Raw genomic sequence first — 11597 nt, 5'->3', positions numbered from 1 at the left:
AAATCCAAGTTTTTATTTTTGTTTTAGTACAAAAAACCCCAATTAAATTATGAAAATATTTATATTTTACAGAAAAGATGTGAATAACCTGGAAAAACAGAAATTTCATTTGAAAAATTAGTGCAATTTTAACAAAATTATACCTCAACTTATTATTTATACATGTACATTTACATACGATGTTACATAAACATTTGGTAACAGGCAGAATATTGTTAAAATTTTGGAGTTTGGAACTAAAATTTGAACAATTTCTACAATATTACATCTGTTATTATTAACACAACTACAGATCACAGTGGATCCATAAATGCACCAAACATTTAGTAACAGCAGAATATTGTTCAAATTGCACATTTCGGGTTGTTCATCTTTGTTTTTATTTATGGATTTATTTGCATTTTATTGTGGAAGAATAGTTTTGTAAATGTTAATATTTTCACAGTGTAATGTTATTTTTTTCACTTAAATTTTTTCCACACAATTTTTCACACAGAAAATTTGTCGTTGTCATTATTTATGGGTTATTGTGTTGTTATTTTTACTGTAGATCACATTGGTCTGTATGTGGAACCTGAACCAAAAGGGTTTGGACAACCTGGACTGATCAGGTTCATTTTTACACTTTCATCCCAAGGGTCAGAATGGAACCTGTGGCAGGCCAGATTTGGCCCCTGGGCCGCATGTTTGACACCTGTGAACTAACCGATCAGTGCATAGGCCTTATGTTAAGGATAGAAAGTACATGTGAAAAAATGTTAATTTAGCACATCCTTCAAAATAAAAGCAGTGGCATTGTAATAGTTGCATCTATTACAATTATATATATTTGCATTGACTTTTAATTTGCCAATAACCTCATGCGGCCCAGTTAGGGTCAGCTATCGGGCTGCATGTGGTCCATGGGCCGTACAATGGCCAGGTCTGAACTAATGTCTAAACCTGCAGTTCGACTCATACTGAGCAGGATTACTACTGTAAAAACACAGAACCAGTGGCATAGAACTACAACAGGGGTGTCAAACTCATTTTGGTTCAGGGGCCATATTTAGCCCAAATTGATCTCAAGTGGGCCAGACCAGTAAAATAATGACTTAATAACCTATAAATAATGACAAATCCAAGTTTTTCATTTTGTTTTAGTACAAAAAACCCCAATTGAATTATGAAAATATTTACATTTTACAAAAAAGATGTGAATAACCTGAAAAAACAGAAATTTCATTTGAAACATTAGCGCAATTTTAACAATATTAGGCCTCGACTTATTATTTACACATGTACATTAGACACAGTGTTCCATAAACATTTGGTAACAGGTATAATATTGTTAAAATTTTGGAGTTTGGAACTAAAATGTGAACAATTTCTACAATATTCCATCTCTTATTCTTAACACAGCTACAGATCACAGTGGATCCATAAATGCACCAAACATTTAGTAACAGCAGAATATTGTTCAAATTGCACATTTCAGGTTGTTCATCTTTTTTTTTTTTTTTATTTATGTATTTATTTGTATTTTATTGAGAAAAAATAATTTTGTAAATGTAAATATTTTCACTGTGTAATCTCATTTTTTTCACTTAGATTTTTCACAAAGAAAATTTGTTGTTGTCATTATTTATGGGTTATTGTGTTGTTATTTTTACTGTAGATCACATTAGTCTGTATGTGGAACCTGAAGCAAAATCATTTGGACAACCTGGACTGTTCAGGTTTATTTTTGCACTTTCATCCTGCAGGGCCGGATTGGAACCTTTGGCGGGCCAGATTTGGTCCCTGGACCACATGTTTGACACCTGTGAACTACAATGTTTCACTGTTTCAAATAACCTGCATTTCTTCCCTTTTTTTCTTTTCTGTACCATAGCAACGATGGAAACTAACATGGTATGTTTGCACGGGTTTAACAGTTAATAAAGCCTCTAAACTACACATTTTCATCCAGGTTTTAGAATTCTCCACTCTGTACGTATAAATAGCAGACTGTCTAATGAAAAAAGAGCCAAAGTAAATTCCACGATCTGTCATTTTTAATGCATTTTTTCAAATCGACTGACAGGATAAAAAGTAATATATCTGCTGATTCCTCTGCAGGTTGGAACACTAGCGAAAAGTCTGGAAAAGTCTATGAGAGTGAAATATGCTCCGACTTCTTGGTGTTTTGGGTGATTGACAAGCCTAAGTGGATACTTGCACAGATCAGATATTCATGTATTCTGTTAAATCAGATTTGGGTGATGGTACAGTACAGGATGTGTGGTGGATGGACGGATGGATGGAGGGAGGGAGGACACTAAACTGACTCAAAGTGCTGCCACCTTATTGCTTTGAAGATCAGGACATGAAGCACTCACACCAGCTCCTGGAGATTTGATACTGCTCTTTTAAAGCAGAGAAAATGGGATGGGAATTTCGATTCCAGTGGGTGCCTTAACTCAAAAAGTGTAAATACCAGAGTTGGTCGTAAAACTGTCAAGTAATTTATTCTGCAGATCCTAAGACGTGGTCAAACTTTGGGGGTTGGGCCTGTATTTTTTGTCTTTAACCCTTTTCAGACTGCCATTATAACAGGCCGCCGAGGTGTCTTCATGTTCTCTTTGTAATAAAAGTGTCAATAAACGTCTTTTTGCCAATTCTTTTCCACCTTTGTTTTTAGAAAGAACTAAACCAGGGGTGTCAAACTCATTTTAGTTCAAGGGCCACATTCAGTTAAATTTGATCTGCAGTGGGCCGGACCAGAAAAATAATAACATAATAACCTATATCTTTGTTTAAGTGTAAAAAAACAACAACATTGAATTATGAAAATACTTACTTTTATAAACTATTAAAAAAAAAAAAAAAAACTGAAAAAACTGAAATTTAAGTAAAAAAAAAACGTAAGAAAATTTAGTGCAATTTTAACAATATTCTGCCTCAATTTACCATTTCTACATGCGCATTATGGATCAGATCTACAAAGACACTAAACAATTAGTAACAGGCAGAAAATGGTTAAAATTGCGTTTAATTTTCTTTAGACATTTCAGGTTGTTCATATTTGTTCAGGTTATTCAGATTGAATTGTTACAGGATAGTTTGTAAATGTAAACATTTTCATAATTTAGTGTTATTTGTTGCACTAAAACAAAGAAAAAAATTTAAGTTGTTAATTCTAGATTTCTTTTTTTGCTTAATTGAAGAGTTTTTTTTACTTAATTGAAGATTTTTTGCTTAATTGAAGATTTTTTTCTTTTTTTTTTTTTTTTTTTACTTAAATGAGGATGGCTTTTTTGGCTTAATTGAAGATTTTTTTTTTTTTTTTTCTTAATTCAAGATTTTCTTTTACTTAATTGAAGACTTTTTTGGCTTAATTCAATATTTTTTGCCAAATTTGAGATTTTTTTTGGCTTAATTGAGGATTTTTTTTTTTTTTTTAACTTAATTAAAGATGGGTTTTTTTTGGCTTAATTGAAGATTTTTTTTTTTTTTTTTTTTTTTTTGGCTTAATTCAAGATTTTTTTTTAACTTAACTGATGTTTTTGTTTTGGCTTAATTCAAGATTTTTTTTTACTTAATTGGAGATTTTTTTTTTATTTATTTTTTGCTCAATTCAAGATTTTTTCTATTTAATTGATTTTTTTTTTTTTTTTTTGGCTTACTTCAAGATTTTTTTTTTTTTTAACTTAATTGAAGATTTTTTTTTGGCTTAATTCAAAAATGTATTTGGGAACTGCCACAAAAGTAGCACTGAGTCTTTATGGGTAAGTTTTTAGCATATTCATTATCAGAAACAACTGTAAATGTCCATAACAAGACTTTTTGAGATTAAAAATAAACTGTCAACTATTTTACATCTGCTCAGACATGTTTTTTGGTTTTGAACATTCATATTTTTGGTTATTTCCAGCTGTTTTTCAGCCTGTGTGGACGTCTCTGTTAATTTCTCCTTTTAGTAGAGTCCCACATTGCTGCTGTAAAGTGTTATATAGTGTCAGAAAGGTCAGGATCTCAGCTTTCCCATGCATTTGAATTTTGTAGATAGTGCAAACAGTTCAGGAGTTACAGTAATTTGAACGCTGTAAAGTTCAAAATGTAGCACCGGAGAGACTGCCATTGTTAAAGGGTTATCTGATGCTGATGTTTCCTTTCTGAAACCTTTTCTTTAAGAATTATTTTTAAGTGTTTTTTTGTAATGAACATTTTTTATAATTCATGCACATGTACAGAGGAATAAGGACCCGAATGCAGAAACCTGGAGGGGGTTGTGTTTTTCCACCACTCTGAGAGCTCATGTTGTTGTGTCTATTAACGGACATTAAAATAAAATCAAAGAATGTATGAAAATTAAATACATTTCTCTAAAGTTAATAAGCACCCACTCGAGACCTTTTAGCCTGGACTAGTGAAGTGCAGTAACTATCATTAGAATGGTTTAATGGTTATTGGTTCATCTGTGTCTTATATTGCCTTCACAGCATTAAAAGCTTTAAAAGCAGCATCAGAGTCTGACAGACGTACTCTCTTATCTTACTTAGGGGTGGGAATGTTTTACTGTCTCACAATTCAATTCAGTTCCGATTTTTGGGGCTATGATTCGATTCGAAAACGATTTTCGATTCAAAACGATTTTTGATTCAAAACAATTTGATTCATAATGATTTCTGCTTCAATCTATAGGTGTAAAAAGGATCCTCATGATCTACTCCAGTCTGCTTTACAAGACAGGATGACAAATGCAGACATTCAAATGTCTTTTTCACATTATTCAGTTGTAAACATTTATCCATGTTTGGCAGGAGTTTGGTGAGGCACAGCAGTGTGTGTTGGTTTGCTGCTGGTGGCTGACTCTGCACCGTGTCCTTCAGCTGTGGGTGATGCAGCTGACAGACTGAGCTCAGGAAATCGCGTTGTATGTGACGCCAGTTTATTGCATTAGGCATGCTATTCGTATGTGTTTTCATTGTTTCGCGTGTTATTTAACGCCATTTGATAGCATGTCAATGCACTAGCCGCTAATTGCTCTAATCGCTAACCCTAAACCTAACCCTAACCGCTAATTGCACTAGCCGCTAATCGCACTAATCGCTAACCCTAAACCCAACTCTAACTGCTAATTGCACTAGCTGCTAATTGCTAACCCTAAACCTAATGGCTAATTGCGCTAGCTGCTAATTGCTAACCCTAACTGCTAATCATGCTACCTGCTAGTCACGCTAATTGCTAACTCTAAACCTAACTCTAACCACTAATTGAGCTAGCTGATAATCATGCTAATCACTAACCATAACTGCTAATCATGCCAGCTGCTAATTGTGCTAATGGCGTGCAGACTGCTGGTGGATTTGTTTTGTTCTTTAAAATCAATTTTTGGACATTTTAAATCGATTCTGAATCATGGTAAATGAAAATGTATTCATTTATGAATTTTAAACACTGTGTTTCTAATATGACATAAATAATATAACAGTCTGACTGTGCAGTCAGTAGACAAAGATGGGGTAAGGGGGCGGGAGTATATAAGTTGCACTTCATCCCGCTCCATTTCGAATGTTATTTTGTCTTTTTCTTTTGTTTTTTACCTCCACCAAGGAGGTGATGTTTTTGACAGCGTTGGTTTGTCTGTCTGTCTGTGTGCAAGATAACTCAAAAAGTTATGGACGGATTTGGATGAAATGTTGATACTGGCATAAGGAACAAATGATTAAATTTTGGTGGTGATCAGGGGGTCACTGATCTGCCTTGGCGGAGGTCTGCACTCTCCAAGTGCTTTTCTAGTCTTTGCTGTTTTTAGTTTTAAATTTGGAATAAACAAACAAACTTTAACTTTTCAAACCCATTTAGTTCAGTTTTTTGTGTCTTTTAAGGTTGTGCACATATTTCCGGTATTTTCTTGTATCTGAAGAAAAGAGAATGATAAACGAATAAATTTTATTTCAACCCTGAAAAAACAGCAAAACTAAAAGTACTGTATATGATTTATATTTGTTTTTTTTTTAGCATGATCATTAGACAAAGAAACTATGAATGAGCCTGACTTGGAGTGTGATGTCATTTATTGTATAATCTCGTCATTTACAACAAGGTCACACACATAACACACACACACACACACACACACACACACACACACACACACCAGCATTTGTAAGAGTCTTTGCTTTGGAAGGTGTGAAATGGTCTTTAAATGTAGACAACGTGACCCAAACATAACAAAAAGAACAGTATGAAAGTGTAAAATATTCACTGGTTAATATTTCACGTCCAGACAATCGAAGTTCACGTCACGACATTTGTTCAATAAAAGGAATAGTAATGTTTTTGACATCGACTGGAGCCTGTGTCTCCAGTCTGTCTGATCCAGTGTCCTCTGGTCCTGCATAAAAACAGACACATGCTGTAAATTGTACTTGATTCATATGACATTCACATCACAGAAACTCCTCCCCATCCTTTAGAGTCTGGAAATCAGTAGGACTGGCTCCATCACTGTTGTGTCACATGACATGTTTCACACTAAAGGACTGGCTGATACATTTATTCACATAGAAAAAAATTAAATCATTGCTGTTTTTACTGCATAATATTTACATCCTATGCTAAAGTACTCATGACTTAAACATCTGTCTGAAATTCGATGTTCCCTAGTGTGTGAAGGCGTTTAGTGTGTTAGTGTGGACAGGGCAGAAGTATTAGAGCAGGGGTGTCCAACATGGGGCCCACAGGCCAAAACCAGCCCACCAAAGGGTCCAATCCGGCCATGGGATGAACTTGTAAAATGCTGAAATGACACTGAACACATTCAGTGTGATTCTGTGCTGTTGTATTATGTGTGATTAGACTGTATGTGCTGTTTTTCTATGTTTGGATAATATGTGCTGATTAGGGCTGGGCAAGTTAACATGTTATTACCACGTGAACGCATTCATTAAATAATGCCGACAATTTTTTTTTATCTCTCGTTAATGCCGTTCTGCCTTTCAAGCAAGTCTTAGTTCATTTATAAATACGGACTCTTATTTTGAAACTCATGCTTTTATTTTGGCTCTCCACACGCACCATACGCCGGTGCTGTGTGAACAGTGCACGTAGCTGAGAGAGGAGAAAAGTGAGCGAACTTTTGAGAAATGCTGAATCAAACTTTGTGTAACTCCTGCAGAAGCAACGCCTGTATGTTTCAGTCATTCTGTTGTTTACTGAATAATTTCACATGTAAACGTGCCGTTAGAAACATGTTTATGACGTTATTTTGGATGTGTTTATTAGAATGTGTTATTAACATGTTTAACCCTTTCATGCACGAATTACGAGAGCCTTAATCAAAATTTTTTCCTGAGTGTTTTTATTCCTCTTTAGGCATGGAAAAAAAAAACAATGCGATTAAAAATTTTCTTCTGAAAAATAAATGAAAATAATAATAAAAAAATAATAATAATAACAATAATAATTTAATTTTTTTTTTAAATACATAAAAAAATAATAATGAAAAAAAAAAAAAATTCTTATGAACCTATTTTTCATGAAGTTGCAAAAATGTCCACTCAGCTGGACACCACAGGTTTAATTTTTGACACACAGAAACATGTATTTACTGATAAATTGTGTGGAAAACTATGGGGAGGGCTTGTGATTCTGGGGGTTTATGCTCAGGAGAGATCGACATAATGTTACCAATTAATGCCAGAAAAGATATGTAGTGTCTTAAAACTTTAATAAAGATTTGTGTTAAACAACAATAACCACAACGAAAAGAACAACAAAATCCATGAATATACAAGAGAACAGCTGTAGAATAGCTGTCCACTGTAGTGACCCATGTGCATGAAAGGGTTAAGCTAATTCGTTTATGCTAGCAGTCGGAGATGGGATGCTAATTCTTTATGCAGGCTCATGTTAAGTTTATGTAAATTCATTGGTTGTGTTTAGGTATAATATGCCAGCCTTTGAACTAACCTTTACTTATTTACGATGTGATTAGCTCAATGCTAACTTGAATGGGAAAATCCATAGACACGCTAACAATTAGCATTTCCAGATTAACTTAAGATTTACAACGTCTTTTTATCCAGCAACAAAAGTTCACATCAGAGATATTTTATACTATTCATTCTTACAACAACTGAACATAAAATACTCACAGGCAAACGTTTTTGGGGCCATACAAACAGAGTGAAAGAAACGTGTCTGTTAGTTCCTTCCTATGTCCGAACTAACTACGGTAACACCGAAAGGACAAAACATACGTTAGTGCAACTTATTCCGACCACTAGAGGGCCCCCTTTGCTTGCTTTTAACAACTGAACATCACATGTTATTGGGCTTATTAGTATTAGTACTTATAAGTGGGCTTAAGACTCCTGTCAATCACTCACAAGCAGAAATAAACCGGTGGGGACATAAACATGTGTAAAAGTACTGGTCTGCTCCATGGACATTTTCATTTTAAATGTCTTCAGATGGGGCGACACAGTGGTGCAGTGGTTAGCACTCGTGCCTCACAGCAAGAAGGTCCTGGGTTCGATTCCAACACCAGTCGACGGGGGGTGGGACCTTTCTGTGTGGAGTTTGCATGTTCTCCCTGTGTCTGCGTGGGTTCTCTCCGGGTACTCCGGCTTCCTCCCACCATCCAAACACATGCACTAATAGGTTAATCGGTTAATCTAAATTGCCCATAGGTGTGAATGTGAGAGTGACTGTTTGTCTCTATATGTTCAGCCCTGCGATGAACTGGCGACTTGTCCAGGGTGTATCCCGCCTTCGCCCCTATGTAGCTGGGATAGGCTCCAAGCGACCCCCGTGACCCTAGTGAGGATAAAGCGGTTCAGAAAATGAATGAATGAATGAATGAATGTCTTCACATGGTGGGGTTGAGAAGGACACAGTTGTTTGGAAGCACTGCAATGTGGAATTATTTTTTATCACCGGAGTACTTCAAGTCTGAAATATCACTGAAAGGTAATACACACTGTTGATGCCGGCAACCCCCCACCTCCCCAGTATAACTATGCAATTAATCGTGATCAATTTCAGAAATCCACTCGATTAATTGCAATTAAAATTTTTAATCGCTGCCCAGCACTAGTGCTGATTAAATTTTGGTGTTGACTGGGGTTGGGGGGGGGGCACTGATCTGCCTTGGCAGAGGTCTGCACTCTCTTTTGTAGAAAAGCACTCGTAGAGCGCAGACCTCCGCCAAGGCAGATCAGTGCCCCCCCCCCCCCCCCCCCCAACCCCAATCAACACCAAAATTTAATCATTTGTTCGTTGTGCCAGTATCAACATTTCCTGAAATTTTTATCCAAATCCGTCCATAATGTTTTGAGTTATCTTACACACAGACAAACCAACACCGACAAAAAAAGAGATAACTAGAAGCACTCAGAGAGCGCAGACCTCCGCCAAGGTTGATCAGTGGCCCCCCCCGTGGGCCCCCCAACCCCCGATCACCACCAAAATTTAATCATTTCTTCCTTATCCCATTTCCAACAAACCCTGAAAATTTCATCCAAATCTGTCCATAACTTTTTGAGTTATGTTGCACACTAACGGACAGACAAACAGACAGACAAACAGACAGACAAACAGACAGACAAACAGACAGACAAACAAACCCTGGCAAAAACATAACCTCCTTGGCGGAGGTAATAATAATAATAATAATAATAATAATAATAATAATAATAATAATAATAATAATAATAATAACTAGAAAAGCACTCGGAGAGTGCAGACCTCCACCAAGGCTGATCAGTGGCCCCCCCCGTGGGCCCCCCCACGCCAAGGAAGTTATGTTTTTGCCAGGGTTTGTTTGTTTGTTTGTCTGTCTGTCTGTTTGTCTGTCCATTAGTGTGCAACATAACTCAAAAAGTTATGGACAGATTTTGATGAAATTTTCTGGTCTGTGCCCCCCCCGTGGGCCCCCCCACCCCCGATCACCACCAAAATTTAATCATTTCTTCCTTATCCCATTTCCAACAAACCCTGAAAATTTCATCCAAATTTGTCCATAACTTTTTGAGTTATGTTGCACACTAACGGACAGACAAACAGACAGACAAACAGACAAACAAACCCTGGCAAAAACATAACCTCCTTGGCGGAGGTAATAATAATAATAATAATAATAATAATTAAGGCCCAATCCCAATTCACCCCTTCACCCCCCCCAGTTGTTTCTGGATCTGCCATTGAAGGGTTAAAGATTAACTTGTTAAAATCTGCACAAATCTAGGGGGTTTAGTGCATTAATACTGCAGAATTTGACCTAGTCTACATCAGGACATGCCTTGGACTTGATACAAATGTATAGAAGAAACAGCACAGTTTCTTTCAATCCTTCACTACTTGTCTCCACCCAACATCTGAAACCAAACCTACTGCTGCGCTCCGATTTTAAAAAACGAAAAAAAAAAAAGCGAAGCGAAGAAGAAGAAAAAAATCACTGTTGCTGTCTTTATGCATTTGATATATTGAATGAAAACACAGAGGATGAGAAGATGAGTCTAGTCCTCCCCCAGAGATGAAGACAAAGAGCAGTGATCTGGTTCACAGCTGATTACCAAGCCAGATGTACAGTCGGAGCTTTTCTGTCTCCGCCACGTGCACACGCTCCTTTTATTAGAACATTTCCTATTCATTCAGTCATTATTATCATTACTTATTCGGGGTCTTCCTAACCGTACGTAGCGGCACATTCTTTTACATTCCTCAGTACAGGCTCGGCCCTCTGGGAGCCACGATTTTACGAGAGTGTGGAGTTGCATTTTGTGAAAGCTTATATCAGGGTGGATCTGACTATGGAATATTCAGCGGTATGTGTGAAAGCATGTGCTGTATGTGTGCATGGTAACCTTGGCTACAGCACAAAGTAAAATATCACTCTCATGTGTGAGTGAGATGGCGAATGCTTCACTGGCATCGACCTTGCCTTATGCATGGGAAAAAAAATAAAAATCTGAAGAATAAGAAGAGAGCTCTCAGACTGTGATCATATTTGGTGGGTGGGGAGGTGAAATAGCTACAGCACAGTGTTACAGTATCACTCCCATTCACACTAACCTTGGACTTACTTTATGCTTAGACGAGAGAAAAGTGAGTGGAGGACATAAAAGAACTGTGGGAATAAGCCAAAAAACGCAGTGTCCGAATAAAAGAGAAAGTAACAGATTGCAGAAGGGCAGAGATAAAAGTGAAGATTAACCCAAAAAGACCCAAACATCTACTGGTGACCAAAAAATCTACTGATCTAAACTGTTGAATACCTGTTGATCCACTAATGCTATTAATACATGTAAATAACTAGTGTAAAATACAGTTTGTCATTATTCGTGGTCATCAAATATGATCCATTTGGACGTTCAGAGGCTCCGTAGTTACCGTGGAAACACCGTCATCTTCTACATTAAAGGGGTGTCAAACATGCGGCCCAGGGGCCAAATGCGGCCCGCCAAAAGGTCCAGTTCGGCCCTACCTCATGTATAAATAGTATAAATAGTCGTGTCTCTCTTTGTCTTGTGCCAGTTCGTCTGATTCCATCATGGTGTTTTATGTCAAGTTATCTACCAGGTTTTTCCATGTTTGTCAGTTTTATGTTTCAAGTTTTTCTGTAAAGA

The sequence above is a fragment of the Sphaeramia orbicularis genome, chromosome 18 (assembly GCF_902148855.1).
Source record: "Sphaeramia orbicularis chromosome 18, fSphaOr1.1, whole genome shotgun sequence".
Lineage (NCBI taxonomy): Eukaryota > Metazoa > Chordata > Actinopteri > Kurtiformes > Apogonidae > Sphaeramia > Sphaeramia orbicularis.
The sequence above is the reverse complement of the archived record's forward strand: the minus strand, read 5'-3'. Positions refer to the sequence as shown.